The sequence below is a fragment of the Globicephala melas genome, chromosome 15 (assembly GCF_963455315.2).
Source record: "Globicephala melas chromosome 15, mGloMel1.2, whole genome shotgun sequence".
Taxonomy (NCBI): domain Eukaryota; kingdom Metazoa; phylum Chordata; class Mammalia; order Artiodactyla; family Delphinidae; genus Globicephala; species Globicephala melas.
Genome location: NC_083328.1, coordinates 58120808 through 58147491, shown reverse-complemented (window position 1 = coordinate 58147491; position 26684 = coordinate 58120808). Strand labels below are relative to the sequence as shown.

Sequence of the window (26684 nt, the reverse complement as noted above, 5' to 3'; positions counted from 1 at the left end):
TATCAGGCGCTACCATTATCAAAGTTAGCTCTGTGGGGGACTGGTCATTTTTTAAAAAGCCAAACATGAACTTTATGTTTGAGATCCAAGAAAAAATTGTACTGCAAGTGGCTTTGGGGTCAGACAGATTTGAGACTGAGTCCTATTTTATCCCTTAAGCACTCTGTGACCCTGTGTAAGTTGCTTAAACTTTCCAAGCTTTAGTTTCTTATTTGTCAGATGAATAAACATTATTCTGCCAAAATCTCAAAGATGCTGATGATTGTGCAGCAACAAGGCCAGGGGTATAAAATTCCTTGCAACCTAGGACCAGTGAGGGAGGGACTCTTCTCGTCTGGTAGGATTTTGCTGGGGACTTGGTAGTCTTCTTATGGGGATGATAAGGAAATTCCAACTACTTCATATTCTTAGCAAAGATGCCTGGAATGTGCATTCCTTTCCCTGTGCCGTCTGGCAGAAAGTAGCCCACACTGCTTCACTCCTGTTACTGAACCTCAGTGGTGGGCGTGCTTTTCTAAAGTACCTATTGCTAAGGTGCAGCCTACTCTAGACCAGTGCTGTTCCTGTCTCTCAAGAGGCCCTATTGGAGAGCAGATAGAAATCAGAGGAAGTGGCTTTGCCTGAGCTTCTGCTATCTGGAGCTTCTTACTTGCCTTTAAACATTCTGGTTCCATCAGTTGACTCCTTCCCTCTTCTCCTCAGCTCCTAGAGCAAAGACTAGTATTAAACAATGATCTTTGGGGAGATCAGCTCTGTGCTTTGTGATCACCTAGAGAGGTGGGATAGGGAGGGTGGGAGGGAGGGAGACGCAAGAGGGAAAAGATATGGGGACATATGTATATGTCTAACTGATTCGCTTCGTTATAAAGCAGAAACTAACACACCATTGTAAAGCAATGATACTCCAATAAAGATGTTAAAAAGAAATTCCCAAGCTGTAACGATAAAATACAAGGAATCGCATTATTAAAGCAAAACCAAAGCTGTGATATTAGAAGTCCTTGTTATTTTAAGAAGAACAAAATGTCATGTTTTTCCTTATCAAAATTTTTTTCTTACATAACTAACTCTGTGATAAACTCAGTCTGGACGTTCTGTGAAAAAAAACAAAACAAACAAACAAACAAAACCAATGATCTTTGGGTACATAGTATGTACCCAGAAAATGTTGGCTGAATAAATAGTACATCACTAACTCCCACTAGCCTCCATTAATTAGATCTTTAGACATGGTGAGATCTATAAATCAGGAGCTCTAATTATCCTTGTGTCCCTGGTGGCATCCAGACTATTGTGGTTTATCCATGGCAGGTGCAGCAGTCACTGTCATTTTGTAAGTGTTTCTTCTATTCTGAGCATCTTGTTTTGTCCTCCTCAAGACACAGATGTGGTCTCTGTGCATTTACCCATCCTTTTCTAATGTCCTCTTTGATAAATCTGCTCCATCTGCATTGGCCTCTTTGCTGTTCCTTGGACATGCTATCTTCTTCCCACATCTTTTTGGTCTTCTTGTGCCCTCTGCCTGGAACACTGCCTTTCCCCAATATTTATATGTCTCATTATTTCAGTTAGTTCACATTTATGTTCAAATGTCACTCCTTAAAGAGGTCTCTCATAATCATCTTATCTAAGAGAGCATTTCCTATTATTATCTATCCTTTGCCTGGAATTATACTACACACTCATTTGTACATTTGTTTATTGTATGTCTCCCCCACTGGAATGTAAGTTCTGGGAAGTCAGTTACCTTGTCTTTCTTGTACTTGACTGTACCTGGAGTTCCTATAACAGTGCCAGACCATGGTAGGCACTCAATAAATATTTATAGAATGAATGAATGAACAAACATATTATCACTTGAAATACTGGTCAAAATGAACTCTTGGAACTCACCCAACTACAGACTGTGAATCTCAGGCCCTATGTCTCTGGTTTCCCCATAGCCAGTTCTGACTCAGATCTGCCCACATTCTTGGGTGACAGACATGGATGAAATCAGCTGGGGGAGGCATCTATGACTGATGCTTTTTCCTAGCCCAGGAATAAGCTGGAAAAGGGGCCCACCAATTTTCAACAACACTTTAAAATAGGACTTTATAGGGCTATGGGCTCCCAGTACCTCCCAGCATTGTAGAGATTATCACCCTGTGTGGTTATTAACCTATACCTGCAGTGTTTCCAGCTAGCAAGAAATGCAAGTGGGGACAGCTGGAAAAAGAAACATCAGCTTTGAATTCCAAGATATGGCAAAATGAAGATGTCACTATTAGCCAGTGAAAAGTTGGCTCATTCTTCCCCTCTCTACTCACTTCCCCTGGGCTCCATTTTCTGCCTCAGCACCTGCGCTGCCTCATATTGAGAAGCAGGAATTTGCTTTTCAGTACCACGGACAGCAATCTGCTGGCAGCCGGGAGGCAGAGTGAGCCAGAATTTGGGGCATACATGGAGCCAAACAAATATTGACTGAGCACATCCTGGGGCCAGGCACACTGGAGAATACAAAGATTTATGTGGTCTTGACCTTCAGATAACTTAATCTCTTCAGGTCATCAACATTCCTAGACTGATACAGCTGGGGCAAGGCCCCAAGCCTTCTGATGCTTGAAAAGTGGGAAGAATCAAAGGCAAAATGTTTTCTTTTCCAACAATTGAATTTCACATATGTGCGTTCACATATGCCATCTAATTTTCTCACTAGACTACCACCCTCAAAGAGAACAGTTACTGCAATGTCCTATGCACTGTTACATTCCAAGTGCCCAGCAAGGTATATGGCAGATACTCAGTAGTTTTTGAATGGATGTGTGAAGGAATTCTTATAAAATCCCATTTTACTCTTTGTCTTTTTACCCTTATTTTACAGATGAGAAATCTGAGGCTGGGAAAACTACCTTCTCGTGACAGCTATTAAGTGGCAGAGCTTGGATTAGAAACCAGGGCTTCCAGATTTCACGCTAAACTGCCAATCAGAGGCACTTACTATGTGCTGGGCATTCTTGGGTCCTACAAAAAAGTTCTAGCCACAGAGAGACTAGTTCTTACCTTAACATAGACTTTGAGTAAATCCCAACCTTGAGTAAATCCCGTTTTTCTTTCTGGCATTAGTTTCCCCATATGTAAAATGAGGGAAGGAGGTTGGTGTGGACTAAGGGCTCCCCTCTCCCTGCACCCCCCCACCCCCAAACGGGATCAGGCATCTGCAGTAGTTGAGAAAGGATACCAGCAGGGGGCGTTATGAAATGAATTTGAAACGTCCTCCCCGTGCCTCAGCAGGGCGTCAAACGAGAAGTACTGTATTAATATCCCAACAGACTTCTGGCTCCTTTTTCATCTTCCTGCTATAACCAGAACTTGTGCGCAAGCCGTGCAGGCTCTATTCTTTTTAGAGTGCAACAAATGAACTTCAACCCCTCTTGAGAAGTGAGTAAAGAGGCAGCCCCAGGACACAGAGACAGTGGAATGAGGCTGCGGTGACTTATCACCCAGGAACCCACTAGCTGAGTAACTTTGGACAAAGCCCCAAGCAAAGATAACTGTTTAAATGGCTGCAGCAGCGGAAAAATCAGTTTGGTTGATTGATGTCCTGGGTTTCTAGCTAGTGGGTGGCTTCCAGCCACGGCTCTGCCTCAGCTCCCAGAATTACTCCAATAAGTGATTTGCTCATCCCTAACTCTTTCCAGGAGGCAGGGGAGGGGGATGAATCAGCTCTCTCCAAGCCTGATTGGGATTTAATGGGGGCCAGTGGGTATTTGTGCACTGGGTGGTGTGGGGAGAGGAGGAGCAGATCTGTCAGGCTTGGCAGATGTATCTGGCTCCTGCCTGGGGGTGTGGAGGAGAAAATAAAATAAGGAAAGAACTGATTGCAGAGTGAATATTTTTCAATTATTTGAAAAGAATGTGAATCAGATGTTTCATAAAGGCTGTTTTTCTAACCACATCTTAGTCACTGAACTCTAGATTTGTCAAGGATGGTCTCCAGATTGAAGAACAGTAATGGGAGGCTTGGGAGGTTTTGTCAAGGGGTCTAACTCAGTAGGAGGTATCTAGGATAATTGGAAGACAACAAGCTATGCAATTAGCCAGACCTGGGTTCAGATACTGGCTCTGCCATTGGCTGCCTATGGGACCTGGATCAAGTTGTTTAATCTTTCTGAAACTCAGTTACCTCATCTGTAAAATGGGATAATAATAACAATACTTACTTTTCCAGCTATCTGCTCCTGTATAAAGAAAAAAACACGTGAACACTTTGTGGCATAATAAATCAACCATTTTATTATACTCACAGATTCTTAGGAGGTCTGGAATTCAGACAGGACATAGCACATATGACCTGTTCCTGCTGCATGAAATCTGGGGTCTCAAATGGGAAAACCTAAATGGCTGGAGGTTGGTATGACCTGGAAGTTATTATTCACTCACATAGTTCTGGGCTGAGGTGACTCAAAGGCTGGGCTCATCTGGAACAGTGACTGGATTATTCGATGGGGTAGAGGCCTCCTAAAAACTCAAAAGTCTGGCTTAATCTTTTGAGTTCCCCAAATACAACCAGCTTTTCCAGGGATCAACTCAGGATGCATACATTCTCCTGTCATGTGTCTGCTCTGTGGTATAAAGAGAACAGATTTAAGGTTTCTCATTAGACCTGTGAAGTAATGAGTTCTTTCTCAATAGTTATATTTAAGCACAGGCTTCAGAGAGATGTTGTGCAAGAGATTTAAGTATTGGATAATGTGATCTTTAAGAACCCTTAAAGCCCTGATCGCTACTTGTAATCTTGTAGCTGTTAAAAAAAAAATCTAAGTATGGTATTGCCTCAATTTCCTCATCTTCAGAAGAGGGTATAAAGTAATGATTTCAGAGGATCCTTCCTGCTTGGTAACTACAACTGTTTTGTCAACAGCCTCCTTGTTGATAGATCCAAAGGGCCCTTTTCAGTCCTTATCTTGACTGATACCCCATAAGTATTTTACACTGCTAATTACTCTCTATTTCTTCAATCACTCACTTTCTGGACCTTCCAAGACAAAGGACTCTCCTCTGTCTCTCTGAGCACTCCTCTCATGCTCCTTCATGGGCCCCTTTTCCTTAAATGGGCTCCCTCTTTTCTTCTCTCTCTTGACACGCTCTCATTCACCACCACAGCTTCTATACCCACTAGATGCTTATGCATCAGTCAGAACTCTCATTTGAAAGATGTAGAAAGCCTGATCAAACATAATCTAGGAACTATGGGAAGTATTGGTTCACACGATTGAAAAGTCCAGAGACTGAGAACAGATTGCCCAGGGGCTTAATTTCCCCTGGACCCACTCATTCCCAACATCCCTCAGCTCTGCTTCCTCCCTTGCTGACATATTTTCAGGTAGCTATTTCTTCAGGGAAGGAAGGTGGCAGCAGCATCTTCAGATCTTACTTCCTATTAGATTAACTCCAATTAGAAAGAAAGTGTGTCTCCCCAAGATGATGGGACAGAAGTATTGGATGGACCTCATTCTCATTGGCTAAATTCAGTTACAAATCTAACCCTGAACATTGAATCCCTGTGGCCAGGAGGAATGGAACGATAATTAGTTGAGTTTACCCAGGGCCCACTTGTAGAGTTGAAAGTGGGTTAGTGCCTCTCATGAGGTCCAGAGCTGGGGATGGGTTGCCAGAAGTAAACAAATGTTGAGTGGCAAAAACAACAGATGCCAAATACAACTGAAGACTTCCAAATCTATCCTTAAGCCCAAGACCCTTCTCTTAACTTTAGACCCATGTGACAAATTGCCTTCTGACATCTCCACTTGAATGTTTCACAAGCATCCCAAACTCTACATGTTCCAAACAATACTCAGTTCCCCTAGATCTTCTCCTCCATTTAAATTCACCCTAGTAGTGAATGACATCACCTTATACCAAGTTACCTAATCCAGAAACTTCAGTGTCATACTTAACTCCTTCCTTTCCCCACCCCCACATTGAATCAATCACCACATCATCTTGATCCTAGCAAACTGTTGAAAGTATGTAGGTATATTGTAATCCCTAGAACAACTACTAAAAACCCTATACAAAGAGACGTAGTAAAATAAAAATGGAAAAATTTAAATGGAACACTAAAAAGTATTCAAAAGAGCACACACCTGGTTTCAGGACTTAATGAAGCTCAGTTTCTTGATGTCTCATCACAGAAAGAATTCAGTGAGAGACAAAGTGATAGGTAAGAAGTGGATTTATATAGAGAGAAACACACTACACAGACAGACTGTGGGCCATCTCAGGAGGTGAGAAAGGCACCAGCGTGTGGGGTTGTCAGTTTTTATAGGGTTGGGTAATTTCATAGACTAATGAGTGGGAGGAGTATTCCAGCTATTTCAGGAAGGGGTGGGGATTTCCAGGAATTGGGCCACCACCCACTTTTTTTTTTTTTTTTTTTTTTTCTGTACGCGGGCCTCTCACTGTTGCGGCCTCTCCCGTTGTGGAGCACAGGCTCCGGACGCGCAGGTTCAGCGTCCATGGCTCACGGGCCCAGCCGCTCCGCGACATGTGGGATCTTCACGGACCGGGGCACGAACCAGTGTCCCCCGCATCGGCAGGCGGACTCTCAAACACTGCGCCACCAGGGAAGCCCCGCACCATCCACTTTTTGATCCTTATGGTTGGCCTTGGAAAGCTTGCTGATAAAGTGAGGGGGGTGTATACTGAGGCTCAAGGTCTGGTGGAAGTCGAATTGCCGCCATCTTGGACCCATTTGGTTCTAATCAGTTTATGTCATGTCCTCGGGCTATGTCATTCTTTCAAAGGTTGTGACCTGCCCCCTTCCCTGCTGTTTCACAGTGGTTAGGACTCTGTGCTCTCACCACCCAGGTTCAATCACAAGCCGCGTGGCACGATCAAAAGAAAACAAAACACAAACAAAAATAACTGCTAAATAATCCATTGGTCAAAGAGGAAGTCTCAAGGGAAATTAGAAAATTTTGAAATGAAGGAAAATGAAACTACATCTCAAAATTTATGGGATACAACTAAAACAGTGTTAAGGGGGAAACTGTACATTATTAAATGCATATATGTGAAAAAAAAAGGTGTCAAGCCAACAATCTAAGATTCCGCCTTAAGAAACTAGAAAAAAAAAGAGGAGCAAAATAAACCCAAAGCAATCAGAGGGAAGGAAATAATAAAGGTAGAAATAAAAATAAAGAATAATAAAAAATAAAGATGGATATAATAATATAATAATTAAGGCTAGAAATCAATGAAATTGAAAATAAGAAAAATAGAGAAAATTGATCAAACCAAAAGATGCTTCTGTAAAAATATCAATAAAATTGATAAATCTCTAGCCAGACTAACAAAGAATAAAAGGGAGGAGACAATTAACAATATCCAGAGTGAAGCGGAGAATAGCACTACCGACCCCACAGGCATAAATGGATAATAAGAAAATACTATGAACAACTCTATACACTTAAATTCAACAACTTAGTTGAAATGGACCAATTTCTTGAAAGCCACAAACTACCAAAACTCACCCAAGAAGAAACAGATGACCTTAATACTCTTATGTCTAAGAAATGAAATAAGTAGTTAAAAACATTCTGAACAATATGACTCCAGGCTCATATGGTTTCAAAAACTATTAGCAAATCACATATATACATCTATATATAATATATGTGTACACACACACAGGCACACAACCACACAGTAGATCTTCACCAAGTGAGGTTTATCTTGGGAGTACAATGCTCATTCAACATTTGAAAATCAATGTAATCCACAATACTAACATAGTAAAGAAAAAACCACATGATCATATTAACTAATGCAGAAAAAGTACTTAAGCCACACCCAAAATCCTCTTGTGACTTTTTTTTAAGACTCTCAGCAAACTAAGATTAGAAGGGAGCTTCCTTAACTTGATAAAGGGTATCTACAAAAAACTACAGCAAATGTCATAATGGTGAAAGATTAAATGCTTTCCCTGAGACTGGGAACAAGGCAAGAAGGTCCATTCTCACTATTCCTATTCAACATTGTACTGTAAGTCCTAGCCTTTGAAAAAAGGCAAGTAAAAGAAACAAAAGGCATATAAATTGGAAAGGAAGGGATAAAACTATCACTATCCACAGACAATAGGATTATCTATATAGGAAATTCCAAAGAATATACAGAAAGAAAAAGCTTCTAGAACTAATGGGTGAGTTTGGCAAGGTCACAAAATATAAGGTCAATATGTAGATTATTATTAATCATATTTCTATATACTACCAATAAACAACTAGAAACTGAAGTTTTAAAAATAGTACTATTTACAATAAATCCTTAAAAAGTAAAATATTTAGGCATAAACCTAACAAAACATGTATGGGATATGTATGCTGAAAATTCCATGCTGAAGACCGAAATAAATGGAAAGATATACCATGTTCACTGATTAAAAGACAACATAGTTGTCAATTATCCCCAAACTAACTGCAGCAGGAATTTTTCTGTAGCTAAAGACAAGATGATTCTAAAATTGATATGAGTATGCAAAAGAACTAGAATAGTAAAAACAATTTTGATGAAGAAAACAACGTTGGAGGGCTCACTTCACCCAATTTTAACATTTATTATAAAACTACAGTAATAAAGATATAGTGGTATTAACAAAAGCACAGACACATAGATCAATAGAACAGAATAGAGAGTACAGAAGAGGGAGCCACATAAATATGGTCAATTGCTTTTCAACAACGTTACAAAAGCAATTCAATGGAGAACAGATAGTCTTTTCAACAGTGTTGGAACAATTGGACATTCACATGCAAAAATAAATAAATATGCAACTAGAGAAAGCCTGCACACAGCAATGAAAACCCAACGCAGCCAAAAATAAATAATAATAAATAAATAAATAAATAAAAATAATCCTCAACTGGTACTGCACATCTTATACAAAAATTAACTCAAAATGATCACAGAAGAATGTAAAACATAAAAACATTTAAAAGAAAACATAAGAGGGGCTTCCCTGGTGGCACAGTGGTTAAGCGTCAGCCTGCCAATGCAGGAGACACAGGTTTGAGCCCTGGTCCAGGAAGATCTCACATGCCGCGGAACAGCTAGGCCCATGCACCACAACTACGGAGCCTGCGCTCTAGAGCCTATGAGCCACAACCTCTGAGCCCACGTGCCACAACTACTGAAGCCTGCATGCCTAGAGTGCATGCTCTGCAACAGGAGAAGCCACTGTGATGAGAAGCCCGTGCACTGCAATGAAGAGTAGCCCTTGATCGCCACAACTAGAGAAAGCCCGCGCACAACAACAAAGACCCAACACAGCCAAAAATAAATAAATTTATTAAAAATAAAAAGAAAAGAAAACATAAGAGAAATGTTCATCATCTTCAGTTAAGCAAAGAGTTCATTTATATGACACCAAAAGCATGATTCATTAAAAATTACTGATAAGGATTGGGGCTTCCCTGGTGGCACAGTGGTTGAGAGTCTGCCTGCCGATGCAGGGGGACACGGGTTCGTGCCCCGGTCCGGGAAGATCCCACATGCCGCGGAGCAGCTGGGTCCGTGATCCATGGCCGCTGAGCCTGCACATCCGGAGCCTGTGCTCTGCAGCAGGAGAGGCCACAACAGTGAGAGGCCCGGCGTACTGCAAAAAAAAAAAAAAAAAAAATTACTGATAAGGATAGAAAGCCCAGAGATAAACCCTTGCACATATGGTCACCTTATTTTTGATAAAGGAGGCAAGAATATATAATGGAGAAAAGACATCCTCTTCGATAAATGGTGCTGGGAAAACTGGACAGCTATATGTAAAAGAATGAAATTAGAACACTCCCTAACACCAACACCACGCACAAAAATAAACTCAAAATGGCTTAAAGACCTAAATGTAAGGCCAGACACTATAAAACTCTTAAAGGAAAACATAGGCAGAACACTCTATGACATAAATCACAGCAAGATCCTTTTTGATCCACCTCCAAGGGAAATGGAAATAAAAACAAAGATAAACAAATGGGACCTAATGAAACTTAAAAGCTTTTGCACAGCAAAGGAAAACATAAACAAGACGAAAAGACAACCCTCAGAATGGGAGAAAACATTTGCAAATGAAGCAACTGACAAAGGATTAATCTCCAAAATTTACAAGCAGCTCATGCAGCTCAATATCAAGAAAAACAAACAACCCAATCCAAAAATGGGCAGAAGACTTTAATAGACATTTCTCCAAAGAAGATATACAGATTATCAACAAACACATGAAAGGATGCTCAACATCACTAATCATTAGAGAAATGCAAATCAAAACTACAATGAGGTATCACCTCACACCAGTCAGAATGGCCATCATCAAAAAATCTACAAACAATAAATACTGGAGAGGGTGTGGAGAAAAGGGAACCCTCTTGCACTGTTGGTGGGCATGTAAATTGATACAGCCACTATGGAGAACAGTATGGAGGTTCCTTAAAAAACTACAAATAGAACTACCATATGACCCAGCAATCCCACTACTGGGCATATACCCTGAGAAAACCATAATTCAAAAAGAGTCATGTACCAAAATGTTCATTGCAGCTCTACTTACAATAGCCAGGACATGGAAGAAACCTAAGTGTCCATCAACAGATGAATGGATAAAGAAGATGTGGCATATATATACAATGGAATATTACTCAGCCATAAAAAGAAATGAAATTGAGTTATTTGTAGTGAGGTGGATGGACCTAGAGTCTGTCATACAGGGTGAAGTAAGTCAGAGAGAGAAAAACAAATACCATATGCTAACACATATATATGGAATCTAAAAAAAAATAAAAGGCTCTGAAAAGCCTAAGGGCAGGACAGGAATAAAGATGTAGATGTAGAGAAAGGACTTGAGGACACGGGGAGTGGGAAGGGTAAGCTGGGACAAAGTGAGAGAGTGGCATGGACATATATACACTACCAAATGTAAAATAGCTAGTGGGAAGCAGCTGCATAGCTCGGGGAGACCAGGTCGGTGCTTTGTGACCACCCAGAGGGGTGGGATAGGGAGGTTGGGAGAGAGATGCAAGAGGGAGTGGATATGGGGATATATGTACATGTATAGGTGATTCACTTTGTTAAAAAGCAGAAACTAGCACACCATTGTAAAGCAATTATACTCCAATAAAGATGTTAAGAAAAATTACTGATAAATTGGACTTCATGAAAATTTTAAATGTTTGCTCTGGCAAGAGAATGAAAAACAAACTACATATGGGGAGAAAATATTGCAAAACATATATTTTGTAAAGCACTTGTATTCAAAATGTACAAAGAACTCTCAAAATTAAACAATAAGAAGACAAAAACATAGGCCAGATATTTTAACAGCTACTTTACCAGAAAGGATCTATGAATAGTAAATAAGCATATGAAAAGATGCCCAACATCAATAGCCCCTATGGAAATGCAAATTAAAACTGTATTGAGATACCATTATACACCTATTAGAATAGCTACAATGAAGGAAGGAAAAACTCAACAATATTAACTACTGATGAAGATTCAGAGCAACTGGAACTCTCATACATTATTGGTGGGAAGGAAATGGTACAGCCACTCTGTCCCTCAACCACTGATAAGTAAACTGTGGATCATATTACCACTAAGCAATAAAAAAGACGGAAATGTTGATACACATAACAATACGGATGTATTTCAGAAGCATTATGCTGAATGAAAAAAGTCAGTATCAGAAGGTTACATACTGCATCATCTCATTTATGTGACATCTATGTGGCAAAATTACAGGGACAAAGAAGAGATCCGTGGTTGTCAGGGGTTTCTGGTTTGTCTATAAAGGTGCAGCATGAGGAAACTTGGGAGGGATGATGGAGCTGTTCTGTATTCTGATTCTGGTTGTGGTTATATAAAAATTACAGGTATTAAATGTCATAAAACGGTATATCAAAAAAGTCATTGCCATTCTATCTAAATTTCTTAAAGCCTCAATAACAGAAAACTGTAGAGCAATGTCTACAAAATTCCAAACCAAAACCCCATAATTTTATACCCAGCCGTGTTCATTTTTATGAATGAAATGACAACACCCAGACATTATCAATGTGAGTCCAGGAAACACAGGAGCAATAAGACATTCTTGAAAATAGTACTTATTTATGAAATCCAGCCAACAAAGAGATAAATCAAAATTAAAAATTCAGGAAACAAAAGAACTAGTGGTGAGCACAGAATTATTTAAATATGTAATTAAGATTAAACAGCTCCAGTAATAATTATGATTGATTGCCAAAAAAGACATCAACGTTCTAAATCTTGACAATATAAAAATAACAAAAATTTGTAAGTTTGGGAAGAGAAAATAAAAAGAATTATAAGGGTGCTAATGCCATCATGTTTCATAACAGGGAGTAATTCCATACTCTCTAGAATAAAAACATAACTAAAAACTAATCTCTTGTGTTTTATAATTTTTTTCTTAACCTTAAAGTGATTTTAAAGCTTTTTATTTTGAAACAATTTTAGAATTATAGAAAAGTTGAAAACAATAGTACAGAGAATGTGGTATGCCCTTCATTAGTTTACATGACCACAGTACAATGATCAAAACCATTAAATCAGCACTGATATAACACTACTAACAGAACTATAGACTTTATTAAAATATCACCAATTTTCCCACTGATGTCCTTTTTCTGGTTCAGAATCCAATCCAGGATCCCATAATGCATTTAATTGTTTTATCTGGACTTCCCTGGTGGCGCAGTGGTTAAGAATCTGCCTGTCAATGCAGGGGGACACAGGTTCGAGCCCTGGTCTGGGAAGATCCCACATGCCGCAGAGCAACTAAGCCCATGCACCACAACTACTGAGCCTGCACTCTAGAGCCTACGAGCCACAACTGCTGAGCCCGTGTGCCACAACTACTGAAGCCCGTGTGCGTAGAGTCCACACTCCGCAACGAGAAGCCACTGCAATGAGAAGCCCGCGCACCGCAACAAAGAATAGCCCCCGATCGCCACGCTAGAGAAAGCCTGCACGCAGCAATGAAAACCCAATGCAGCCTAAATAAATAAATAAATATAATTGTAATATCTCCCTAATAATTCCCTTAGAGTGATCATTAAGAAATAATATCCCTTGGGTGAAGAAAAATTACTCAAAAGTCAGCAGTTACTTAAATTTCACTTCAGTTTCTTTTTTTCTTCAAATTCAGGTAAAGTTAAATTATACTTTTATTTAAAACACTATTGCAATAACACCAGTGTCACATGAGTTGAATGATTAATATCTCAATATTCATCAGGAAAAAAAAAAAAAGCTGATCAGATGCTGAGATGCTGTCTGAAAATCCTTATTAGCCAGAAAATAGCACAATGCCCAGGGACTATTGCAGGTGATGGGAAAACTTTGAAAAGCTTTCAGCACAGGAGTGATCAGATTTGTGTATTTCACAACATACCTGTGGCTGCCATGCAGAGGATGAACTAGAGAGCTAAACCTGGAGGAGGCGAGTTGGGAGGCTGTTATAATAAAACAGGTAGACAATTTGGAATCCGTTTGACTCTAAGTAACAGAAAATCCAAATAATGGTGGCTTACACAAAAGAAGGGTTTATTCTTCTCACAAGAAAAACAAAGGTCAGCAGTTACTGCTGTTAATATTTCACCAAGGATCCAGGCGGTTTTTGTTTGTCTTTTTGTTCTATTACATTGGCTTTTATCTTCATGGTTGTCACTTCATGGTCCAAGATGGCTCCCACAGCTCCAAACATCACATCCATGTTCAAAGAAAGAAAAACAGATATAAGGCTCTACTTCTATTTCTTTTACCTCCAGGAGACTTTTGCTTTCATCTCCTTGGTCAGAACTGTGTCTTCTAAGTGGAAAAGAGGCTCAGAAAGTGAGTAATCTGAGTGAGTAATCAGAAAGTGAGTAATCTGAGTGAGTAATCTGAGATTATACACATTACAGATGCAAACAAAATCATAATGTTTTTAGAATGGAAGAAGGAAGAAATGTGTATGTTGGATAAGCAATTAACAATGTCTGTCAGACAGGTATGAGTTTAAGAGCCCCAAACTATGTCAGTGAATGGGGCCTGGAGGTGAGCAGATACATCTGTGCGATATAGAAGACAGGAAGGGCAGAACTTGGTGACTGACTGGCTATCAGTTATGAGAAAGAGAGAGGAATGAAGGACGCCTCTCAGGTTTCTGAGTTGGTAGAAAAGGAGAACGGGGACGCTTGGACTGAAGGGGAAAATTCTACCCGCTATTTACTTGGGGTTCCAGATATACTGAACAACATTAAGAAAGTGTTCCTTGATTAATTTTAAATAAAAATCAAACATCCACCATCTAATAAGCAGATACAATAGACTAGGCGTGGTACCAAATGTTTTATATGCATTATCTCATTTAATCTTTATAACAACTCAGTGAGTTTGTTCTGTTTTGGTCACTGGAATACCACCAGTGTCCAGAAAATCACCTGACTCATAATAGGTGCTCTAAAAATATTGAACAAAGGAAGAAAGAGGAGAAAAATCTGAGGCTCAGAGAAGTTAAATGGCTTGCCTAACCTGAGGTCATACATCTGTAGACTGGAAGAGCCAAGAGTTCAGCTTAGCTCCGTGCTTTTCTCCACGGTTCACAATCTTTCTGTTACAAAAAGCTGTGAAACTCCCATTTCTTCAGAGAAAATGGAACAACTGGGAAAAATGGAATCTTTTCAAGACACTGCGTGATCCAGCTTCTCAATGCCTCCCTAACCCAGTCTCCTGTCACTCTCCCCACCTTGTGGCACTCAGGTCACTTTGCTCCATTCAGTGGCTCCTAGGTCAATTTCCCCAGATGCCCCAGGATCTCTTAACACCACCTACCCCTTTTCTATAGCACTTCTTGGAGTCTATGACGAAAAAGATATTGGAATGATTATCTGTTTATTGCCTGAACTCATGCTAGAATGTAAGCTCCATGAAGGCAAAGTATCTGACTCATTCACTCTATTTATCCCCAGCCTTCAGCACAGTGTCTGGCACAGAGTAGGTGCTCAGTAAGCATTTTATGCCTGAAGGGATAGACAAATGAATGTGATGGATAGGTGGATATAATGGATGGATGACTGTAATGGATGGATGGATGAATAAACAGATAGATGGGTGGATCTTACAGATGAGGAGCCAGATGCGATGGATGGATGGGTGGATGGACGGACGAGAGGCATTCTCTCGACCACTATCCCTGAGGCTTCTCATCTCATATTCCCAGGTTTCCTGGCAGGCTGCCTCCTGCTACAGCTTTTGATTACTCCTCCTTCCTTTGCTGGCAAAGACTGCCTGGTTGGATCTTACCTGGGCCCACACTGCTGGGAAAGCAGCCAAAAGAATCCAGATCTGACTTGGCTGTGCGGCAGCAAGAGGCTGTGGGCTGATGTGAATATATCCTCTCCCTGGGGAGAAGGTGGACTCAAGGCAATTATGCAGCAGAAAGGGCTCTGGAAGTAAATCTGTCTTGCACAAACAGGTTAGAGTTAAATTTGACCTGAGCCATGAATCATACTGTCAGTCTCCCATTCAACCGCATCATTGAGCCAGCAAACTTTGTGAGTGCTACTCTTTATATAGATACAAGTATATGTATTTATACAGAGGTATGTGCGCAACTGAAGCATTCTGATTAATTGTATCCTTGGTGAGAAAGACTTTTTTTCATCACTCTTTCTTTTGTGTTTAGTCAAAGCTGGTTCAAGGATGTAGAGGTGAAGGCCCTTGAAGGACTGGAAGTGCCAGGAGTGGGAGGAGAGAGCAATTCATTCAGCAAACATTTCCTGATACCGACTCTGGGAGGAGCGTTTGGGAATGGGAGTGCAGCGTTGGAGGGTATGAAAGTTAATAAGACGTGCTTTTCGCCCCCATGTTATTCAAAGTCTGGTGGGGCTGCTGACTGACAGGAGGAAGGATAGTGGGTGGTTAAGGATTTAGATTCTGAAATCAAATAGATGGAGATTCAAATACCAGCCTCATCATGTACTTGCTGCATGACCTTGGCAAGTTATTTGAAGTCACTGAGCCCAAGCTCTCACCTCTATGGGTAAATATATATATATATATATATATATATATATTCTGTCTTCTGGAGTTTGAGTGAATCTGGAATAAGACAATGAATGTAAAGCCTGGCACAGAGTAAACACTCAAGAATCATCGTCATTATCGTCATAACTAAAGCTTTTTCAGTGTTCATTATGTGCCAGGGACAAAAAGCACTTATATGTAGTAACTCACTACTACTACTCCTCCTCCTCCTCCTCCTACTACTACTACTACAGAGAGATATTATTATTCCCCTTCCCACAATCTCCCCATTTTTCAGATGAAAAAAATTGTGACATAAAGACTTGCCCAAGGTCACACTTCTACTAAATGGTGGAATCAGGCCTTGAACTCAGAAAACAAACCCAGATCCAGAGGGTCACAGATCCACCCCAGAATTCCTTTAGCACCCTCCTGGTACCCTTTTCTTCACTGTGATGATCCCCCTGGCCCAACTTTAAGGACAGAGGGAAAGTGCTTCTTTGACCCTTAGTTACTGTTGAGTGCCAGGTATTTTATATATAGGAGGTACAGTGCTGCATAGTGTTTATGGATTGAATCCATGCTCTTCTCTTATGTTGAAGAAAAGATTCGTAACAATAGTAATCAGATGAACAATCTAACTTGAGTTCATGGGGAGGGGAGGGGTCCTGAAGGGCTGGGCGGTAGCTGAGAACTGCCTGACCCCATAGGCACTCCAGGAGGAGGGAGGGAGAGAGGGAGGGAGGATGCACAAACACCTGGCAGCACCCCACCCCATCACCATGCCTAATTCACTTCAGAACCAGAATGTACTCCTCTCCTTGTCTCAGTGTCCACACCATAGCACTCACCTCCTGACACTAAGCCATGGTCTGGAGGGTCTCATGTTCCATCCAACCCAAGGAGCTTATCAGCTTATTCTTTTTTTATAAATTTATTTATTTTTGGCTGCGTTGGGTCTTTGTTGCTGCGTGTGGGCTTTTCTCTAGTTGCAGCGAGTGGGGGCTACTCTTCGTTGCAGTGTGTGAGCTTCTCATTGCGGTGGCTTCTCTTGTTGTGGAGCACGGGCTCTAGACATGCGGGCTTCAGTAGTTGTGGCACGTGGGCTCAGTAGTTGTGGCTCGCGGGCTCTAGGGCACAGGCTCAGCAGTTGTGGTGCATGGGCTTAGTTGCTCCGTGGCATGTGGGATCTTCCCGGACCAAGGCTCGAACCCTTGTTCCCTGCATTGGCAAGCGGATTCTTAACCACTGCGCCACCAGGGAAGTCCCAGCTTATTCTTTTAAACAATGACAGGGCTCTCCAGGTCCCACCCCAGTCCAGCAGAAACCAAACCTGTGGGGGTAGGACCCAGGCATTGGTATTTTTCTTAATCCCCACCCCACCTCCACCCCTGCCACCACCCATAACCATTTCTACTCCCCTTGAGTGGTTAACTCTCACTGGCCTTTTCAGTCTCACTTCCTCCAGGAAGACTTCCTGCTGTCATTCCATAACTCCTAGTTGGGTGCATCTCCTCTGAACTCCCGCAGCACACTTTGTGTCTACAGTAGTCACACTTATTACCTTGGTGAAGTTGCGCATATACTATCTCTTCCTCTCTGAACCTTGAGTGTTACATCCATATTGTGTCTTATTATAGGCATGTGTCTCTCGAGTCTATACAAAGTCCTACCCATTGTAAAAGAGCTATAGTACCTGTGGAAGAAATGAGTGACCGAACATTGAGGATGCTTCTGGCTTTCTGCTCTTAAAAATAACAGTGAACATCTCCATAAATATGACTTTTCTTGTGTTTTAGAATATTTCCCTAGAAGTAGGGCTACTGGAACAGGGGCATAAAGAGTCAGGTGTCTCTTGTTATAGGCATATGTGTCTCACTCCACACTTTTCTCTTCCCCCTTCCTAATAAGACCCAGAATGTGTCACTCATAGAGTTTAGATGGGATTGACTCAACCCTCAATCCCTTGAGTAAATCTCTAGTTTAATCCAATCAGGATAACCTACTGCCTCCACCCACCAACTGCCACACACAGTGATGGATTCAGGGATGGTCACATGATCAAAGCCAGGCCCATCAGGGCCAACCAGACTCAGATCCACTGAATTTTCAAAATTCAGGAAAAGAAACTGAGGTGATCACATTGCTGCTGGATTAAGCCTCACCTGAAACTTACCACTCAGGTTTTGAGCTATGTTAAGTCAATAAATTCCCTTTCTTGTCTAAGCCACTTTAAATTGGATTTTTTGTTGTTTGTTTTATTTTCAAACTTACTTTCAAAAGCATCTTAACTCATGTACTACACTGCGTCCAAACTGTTTTTCAAAGAGTTGTCAACATTTGCAACTAGGCTGAAATTGTTTGTAACTTATTAGATAAGACAGCTGCTTCTAAGAATTCAATAATTCAGGATATCGGGGGTCACAAAGACTCCAGGATTGATTCAATCATATTGCCACCCCCTCCACCACCACAGTGAGCAGTAGAATATGGAGTCAAGTGATGTCTGTCACCCCTAACCTGGAGGAGCAGGTAGATGAAAGACAAATTTCTGTTCCCAGATGGTGCTATGAATTTTCTTCTATGCCTGAAAATTTTAAGAGTAAACTTTTCCATTTTTTTTTAACATAAAACAACCCTTGATCATTACAGAAAATCAGAAAATATCTATATTTCAACTATCTACTGCTGTGTAATGAACCATTCCAAAATTTAGTAGCTTAAAATAACAATTTTATTAAGCTCCCACATTCTGTGGGTCAAGAATTTGGAAAAGGCACAGTGGGGATGGCATGTATTTGCTCCACCATGAACCCTCAACTGGGAAGACCAAATGTTGGGATTGACTTGATTGCTGGGGCAGAATTATCTAGAGGTAACTGGACTTACATGTCTGGCCTTTGATGCTGGCTGTAGGCTGGAACCTCAGCTGGGGCTGGAACACATATATATGGACTGTCCATGTGGCCTGGGCTTCCTCATAGCATGGCTGCCTCAGAATTTTTACATGGAAGCTCAAGGCACCAAGGCTTGTGTCCCAAAAAACTAGACCAAAACTTTATGGCCTTTTCTGACCCAGCACTGGAAGTCACATAGCATCACTTCCACCACATTCCAATGGGCATTCAGTCACTAGGGTCACTCCAGATTCAATGGGAGCGAACACAGACCCCGTCTTTTGCTGGCAAGGGTATCAAAGAATTTGCAGGCATATCTAAAAACTACCGCAATATTCAAGTAAAAAGAAGACAATAAGCAAAAACACAACCCTGCTCACCCAGAGAAAATCACAATCAACATCTGGGTGGCTACCTTTGCGGATATTTTTTTTATTGATTTTATAACACTGGATTAGGTTTTTTTTATATATAATTTTATTTATTTATTTGGCTGCACTGGGTCTTCATTGCTATGCGCAGGCTTTCTCTAGCTGAGGCGAGCAGGGGCTACTTTTCGTTGCGGTGCACGGGCTTCTCATTGCGGTGGCTTCTCTTGTTGTGGAGCATGGGCTCTAGGCATGCGGGCTTCAGTAGTTGTGGCACATGGGCTCAGTAGTTGTGGCTTGTGGGCTCAGTAGTTGTGGCTTGTGGGCTCTAGAGCGCAGGCTCAGTAGTTGTGGCACACGGACTTAGTTGCTCCGTGGCATGTGGGATCTTCCTGGACCAGGGCTGGAACCCATGTCCCCTGCATTGGCGGGCGAATTCTTAACCACGGAGACACCAGGGAAGCCCCTTCAGGAAAGTCTTTGTTTCATCCCCTTATCTACTCTGCTTCTTCACTTGTTTGTCCAAGAGCTTTACTCACACAGAGCACTTTTAAGTTTTGTCAACATGAATAAAGACTTGGGAGCCGCAGGAAGCAGGCAAGAGGCTTACTGCGCACCTTCTGGGCAACCTCATCGGTTCTTGTTTTCTCTGTCCCTCTCAGGAGCAGAATACATTCCTCTCCCTGTCTGTACAGCAGCATAGGAATCTCCTTAGGTGGTTTAAACATGCCTTGATAAGGGCAAGTATGTGTCTGTCATCCTCCGCAGACTTATCGAAGTATTTATTTCCATACAAAAAACAGGGGAAAAAATGAAAAGAAAAATGTTCTTCCAGGCTTTTAACATCTATAAGGACAGGGGCTAATGCTGCCTCATTTTATAGGTGAGAAAGCCGAGGCTAAAAGAAATACAATAATTTGTTTGCTGTCCTACCCTCACACTTTCTCAGGAACTCTAAAAGGTGCTGCCATGGCAACACGAACTACCTACTGACCCTGAACTTGCAGCACGTCTTCCTGCTCCAGTGCCTTCCCTCATGCTGTTCCCTGTGCTTCTCACTGATGGCACCACATTCTCCAATTCTCCCGGTATCTGCTGCACAAATAGACCCTAGCCCATCCTTCAACCTGCAGAACAGCACTCAGCCTGTAAAAGCTGGAGAGTTCCGACACAGACACACAGCCAAGTCAGCATGAAAGGTAGGAAAACGTGACCTTGAGACCGGTTCTGCCAGCACTCTCAACGCCTCGCCTTGAGAACAAGGAGCCTGGAGCAGCCCTCAAGTGGGGCACAGCTCCCTGGGGCCTGGGCAGGGATCAGCCTGTACCAAGGCTGACGACTGACTCATCCACCCAGATCCTTCCCATTTTTTCAGGGCAGGCAGTTCCTGATGCAGAGCTGAAAATTCTCCACTGCTTTATTGTGTGACTGTTCTTGGGGGCGGGGGCTTTGTGTAGATTTTTGAAAAGCAATTATGCTTATTACTGGTTAGGATTTCAGAAACCTTCTATGTTTGCTGAATGCATTAATTTGCAGCCCTTTCCATCACTCATGTTTCCTGACAGCCCCATTTTGCAGGTGGAAAAATATGCAGATGGAGAGCAGTGGAAAAAGGCTGTAACAAGAAATCAAAGACGTAAGAGAAATTCAAAGATGGAAAGAGAGCTTCCTGACGACATCATCAGTGCTTGTAGAGTTCCCAGGCCCTCACCTTGGAGATTTCAGTTATGTTAGCCAATAAATCCTCCCTTTTACTTAAAGTGGTTCGAGTTGAACTTCTCTCACTTGAAATCACAAGTCTTCTGACTATTATGCCTCTTGTATGTGTCTTTTAAAAAGGAAGTGTATATATATATACACACACACACATACACACTAAATGTTAATATTATGTATATAACATTTTAGTTTGTTTTACAAAATAAAGTCTCATTTTAAAAAATTGAAACAAAAAAGCAAAAGAAAAAAATAAAATAAAAAATTGAAACCATACAGAACTATATAAGGTATGGAGTTGGGGTTAAGCATAACCAATGAAGCACATGCACTTCCTCTGCACCCTCCCAAATTCCCACTACAATTAAAGTAAAGAGATAAAAGAGGTGGCCCACAGGGTGGAGAGAATGAGGGAGAAGAGAACAGCAATAAAACATAGACATTATGCAACAAATGCGCAAACGGTGACTGACTCAGCCAACCTAAGAAAGCTGAACCCTGTGCAAGGCAGTGGAGAAGCAGAAAAGCCATCAGCTTTATGCTCTGGATCCCCCCAAAAGCCTCAGGAATTGGAGGTGTCATGGGCCTCTTAAAATGGGGTACAGATAGGGCAGGAAATGACAAGTTTGTAAAAAGTCTGTAAAAGAAGTGATTAGACCTCTGAGTGAGGACCCCTAGTCAGGCAGGTTAGAGGGTGTCTTTCAGGCGTGAAGCAAGAGACTCTGGCCTTGGGGGGTTCCATCCAGAAATCAGGAAGAGGCTGAGTTAAGAAAGAGATATAATCTGAAGGCTGAGGCCTCATTCTCCTCTCTACTCTGAGAGTCAGGATTTTACTCCACCAGGCAGGCAACTGGAAGGTTTCTACTCTGGGAAAAATGAGCAGCCTAAGAGAAAAGGCCCACAGGTACTCACAGCTGAGGTTCCCCACAAATAAACAGCCCAACCAATCAGGCCCTTCCCAATCAACACCTTTCTCCTATGCATTGTTTACATGTATAATCGCTTACAAAGGAGGGAAGGTTGTAATTACCCACACTGTTCTGCCACTTGCTTTCTTAATCTAATAATGTACTATGGACACAGCCCATGTCTGTACACATAAGTCTTTATGTGCAATAGACTTATATATGAAGTCTTCATGTATATGAAGAGTAGGATAGTCACACAGTCTCCAAGTATCACTGCACAGGTTACTTATTTACAGAGGGAGGGGGTTCCTGTACAATGATGAATCTGATGAACACTGCTCTAACCAAAGGGTCAAATTTGACATCATGAATGAGGGCCACTCTGATACCACACGTCTTTTTATGTGATGCACTAACAGGGACGCAACATTACTTCCAAGTCATTCCCACTAAAAACATACATCTTGAATCTAACCAGAAGGAAACAGACAAATCCAGAATGTGAGATAGCCTCCTAGACTCTTCAAAAAGATCAATATTATGGGAGGGGGGAAATGAACTGTTCTAGATTGAAGGTAACTAAAGAGATTTGACAACTAAATGTAGGGGAATTCTAGATTGGAAAGACACTAGCTAAAAAGGAACTTTGGGGGACAGTTGGAGAAATTTGAATATAGAATGTAACTTTGAATATATAATGTATAGAAATGTATTAATGAACGTATTAATGTCAAATTTCCTGAATGTAGTGCAAATATGGCAAAATATTAGCAATTGGTGAAACTGGGTAAAGGACGTATGGGGGTTTTTTGTACTTTTCTTGCCAGTCTTCAGTAGCCTTGAAATTTTTCAAAATAAAAAGCTGGTGGTTAAGGGAGTTGGCTCTGGAGTCTGAGCTACACAATGCATTTGGGAAGGTGACTCAACTTTTCCAAGCACCTTCTCTGTCAAAGGGTGATAATAATAGAACCTACCTCATGAGCCTGTTGAATTAAATGAGATGATGCCTGCAAAGTGCTTATCAGAGTTGCTGACATAGTAAATGTCAACTGTCATTATCATCTGCCTCGTTCTTTTTAATGGATACATAATTCCATTGTCTTGAGTTTCTCTTGATTTGACAGGAAAGTTATCACCCAGCTAATGAGTGCTGCTATTTTCTTGTTAGCACAAGATAAGGTGATCACAGTTTGTGCTGTCTGCTGTGTGATGGAGCAGCAGGAAGTCTTGCTCCAACTGTTGAATTTGGGTGCTTGACTGGTGGACACCTGTAGTTGTAGAGCCCCTCCCCCCACCTCCTTCGATTAATAGAAAGCCCTTTTCATCTGGGAACACATTCAATGTGGTTTGAATTGGATTAACTCTGCTTCCCCTACTGCCTCTGGGGTAGCCACCCACCCAGGTTCAGATAAAGCTCTTTCCTCCCAGCAACAGTGGTTACTTTAAGGATAAGCATCATCTTACACAGGGTGCTTCCTGGGAAACCTTTGCCACCACGATCTGGAATACCTACAATGAACCAGAAATACAGAAGTGGACAGAGCCCAGACCTGGCCCCAGGAGACACTTGGGTCTAGAAGGGGAGACTGACAAGCTGCAGATCCAGGTCTCCAGAATCCCAGATCCCCCAAAGATCAATGCTTTTCACTTCTCTGTCATTGCATCAAATGGAGGCATCAGAATTGAACTTCCCAGAAACTGGCTTTATCTGCAAGGCAGAGATTTAAGTTTCTCTCCAGAAGATCTTGAAGGTAATTTCCAGGTAATTTCCTCCCAATTACCACTAGTTTCTTGTCAACACCATTCCCTTGGGAGGTATTAATAGAGGTGAGATGGTACTGGATGATAATGTCAGGGAACCTGCACTATTAAATAACTTCTGAAAATTCCCAAGGTTTAATGGCAATGTTTTCCTTTGAACTCCTAACTTCTTCTTTTTTTTTTTAAAGCACTCTCCAGCTATTTCATTTTATTGTGTTCAGACCATCCTTTGACGCAAGTGGGATAAATATAGTCATATCCGTTCGTCTGATAGCAGAGGGGGTGGTGCAGTGTCACGGGGGAAAGCATGGGCTCTGGCATCAGACTTCCTGCATTCACTCTTGGCTCTGCCAGTTAGCAGCTTTGTAATCTTGGGCCAGTGACTCTGCTTCTTTGAGCCTCAGTTCCCTCATCAATAAAATGGAGTGAAAAAGTACCTGCTTAATAACATTGTGGTAAAGCTCAAGTGAAATAATGAATGCAAGAGGAAAACCTGGTACATAGTAAGGCCTCCGTAAATGACAGCTATTATTATTCTTGTTATTACCGACCGTTCGGGGTGACAGAGGTAGACAAGCAATCAGGGAGAGCTGCATGTGGTGTTAGGTATGGAGGTAGATACAAAGGGCCAAGAAAATTGTCCCTGCTCTCAAGGTGGGGAGAGAGGGAAAAGTGCAGTGGGAAGCGAAACAATAATGCAAACAATTATAAAGGAGTCCCCTATAAAATACGTTTCAAGGTAGCACTGATGCTCATACACACAGTACAGGCATCGGAGTGAGCTCTACAGGGCAAGAATGGGAACTAATTCATCTCTGGCTGGGAATCAGCCTAGAATCAAGCCCAAGGAGATGCTCAGGTGAACATAAGGACGTTTGTTACAGACAAATGTGGGTTTTTTTGCGGTACGCGGGCTTCTCACTGTTGTGGCCTCTCCCGTTGCGGAGCACAGGCTCCGGACGCGCAGGCTCAGCGGCCATGGCTCACGGGCCCAGCCGCTCCGCGGCACGTGGGATCTTCCCGGACCAGGGCACGAACCCGTGTCCCCTGCATCGGCAGGCGGACTCTCAACCACTGTGCCACCAGGGAAGCCCCAGACAAATGTGTTTTGAGAAGTGTCCTGCTACACTCTCGTAGGAAAATAACGTTAGAGGTCATGGAGTTGGCCTGGTGTAGAATTCATGTCTATCTGATGCCAAAGCTCCTAATGTTTCTATGACATCCCACTGTCTTCATTGATTTCTCTCTACCTGTTCACAAGTTCTGAAGCATAATGGCTGCGCATCCTATACTGATGGAGAGGATGGAAGGGTGGGTAGATGGTGTATGGTGGGTAGATTGTGGAGAGATGGATGGGTGGTGCATGAATGGAAAGTAGAGGAGAGATGGAGGGACGGTAGGTGGATGAAAGGACGATGGTGGCTAGATAGATGTAGAGTGGATGGATGGGTAGATGGGGGCTGGAAGAATGGTAGGTGAATGAATAGTTGGATAGTTGAAAGATGAATGGATGGTGAGGAGATGGATGGACGGCAGATAAATGGACAGAGGCACAGACTTGCTTTATACGTAAAAGCTCCTGAGATATAACCTATAGGTTAAGCAGTAGCCCCGGGTGAAGTGTAACCAAGTACAGTTAGGTACTTAACAGCTCACTCTTTGTTAAAATAACAGCTACTTAATGATAACTGATAAGTACTGTAGTTCAGTACTTACTATGCACCAGAGCCTGTACTAAGCTCTTTACAGAGATCATCTCACAAAAGTCCTGAGATCATTGTAATTATATCCATAAGGAACCAGAGCTTAGAGAGGCCTGCTCCAAGGCGCACAGCAAGTAACTGGCAGAATCAGGACTCAGACTCAGGCTGCTGAAAACTCCAAGCTCCTGTTCTTAACCTCTGGGGTCAGTTCTGTGATTGACTTTTTCTTCACAAAAAAGTCTCATAGCACCAACTAGGAGTCAGGAAATATTCCCCAGGGGAGGAGACACCTGAGCTGAGTCTCAAAGGCCAGAAGAATAAAGAGCTTTCGAGATGGAAAGCACAGAGAGCCTAGCGCTGAGGAGGTGTAACAGCCCTTCCTACAGTGTGAGAGCGAAGCGGGAAAAAACATAAGCCTGGAAAGGTAGGCTAGGACCAAATCATGGAGGGTCTTGAACGCCATAGATAGAATAATTAATGGTAATATTAGTAGCAATGAATGCTATGAGACAAGCTCTCTGCTAAGTACTTTTACTTGTATTCTCTTATCTCATCCTCTCAAATATGTGAAACTAGTTGCTATAGTTATCCTGATTTGCAGCTGAGAAAGCTAAGCATGTGATTTAGTAACTTACTGAAGGTTATACAGCTAATAAGTGGCAAAGTCAAGACTTGAACCTAGGTCTCTCTGACTCCAAAGTTCACGCCCTGTACTGCCCCGTGTGAGCTTGAACTTTATCCATTCCACAAGGGTTTGGACTTCATCCTGTCCAAGAGGAAGGCATTGAAAGCTTTTAAACAGGGAAACAACCTGAAAAATGTGTGTATTAGAAATATCCCCTCCGGGACGTCCCTGGTGGCACAGTGGTTAAGAATCCATCTGCCAATGCAGGGAACACGGGTTCAACCCCTGGTCTGGGAAGATCCCACATGCCGCGGAGCAACTAAGCCCATGCACCACAACTACTGAGCTCGCACGCCTACAGCCCGTGCTCCACAACAAGAGAAGCCACTGCAATGAGAAGCCCGCGTACTGCAACGAAGAGTAGCCCCTGCTCACCACAACTAGACAAAGCCCGTGCGCAGCAATGAAGACCCAACACAGCCAAAAATAAATAAAATAAATAAATTTAAGAAAGAAAGAAATATCCCCTCTGATGATCATGCAAGTTGGACAGAGTAAGGCAAAACCGGTCTCTTCTGTAAGTCCATCTTTTCTGTGTGCCTGCCTTTGCCTAGACCTGCATCTTACGTCCCAGGTCCCTGAGCCCATTT

The 26684-nt window shown here is 42.0% G+C and overlaps 1 protein-coding gene across 2 annotated transcripts in view; it reads right to left on the bottom strand.

Annotated features, from left to right (window-relative positions):
* The window catches only part of PDYN (prodynorphin), a 100628-nt gene that overhangs the window by 23577 nt on the left and 50367 nt on the right, over positions 1-26684 (bottom strand). The window contains exon 1 of one of the 2 annotated variants that reach the window (XM_060284616.2): positions 650-773. The exons of the other annotated variant lie outside the window; for it this stretch is intronic. The gene's annotated coding sequence lies outside the window, so the exon portion shown is untranslated. Of the gene's footprint in view, positions 1-649; positions 774-26684 lie in introns of those variants that run through there. 2 annotated transcript variants of the gene reach the window in all.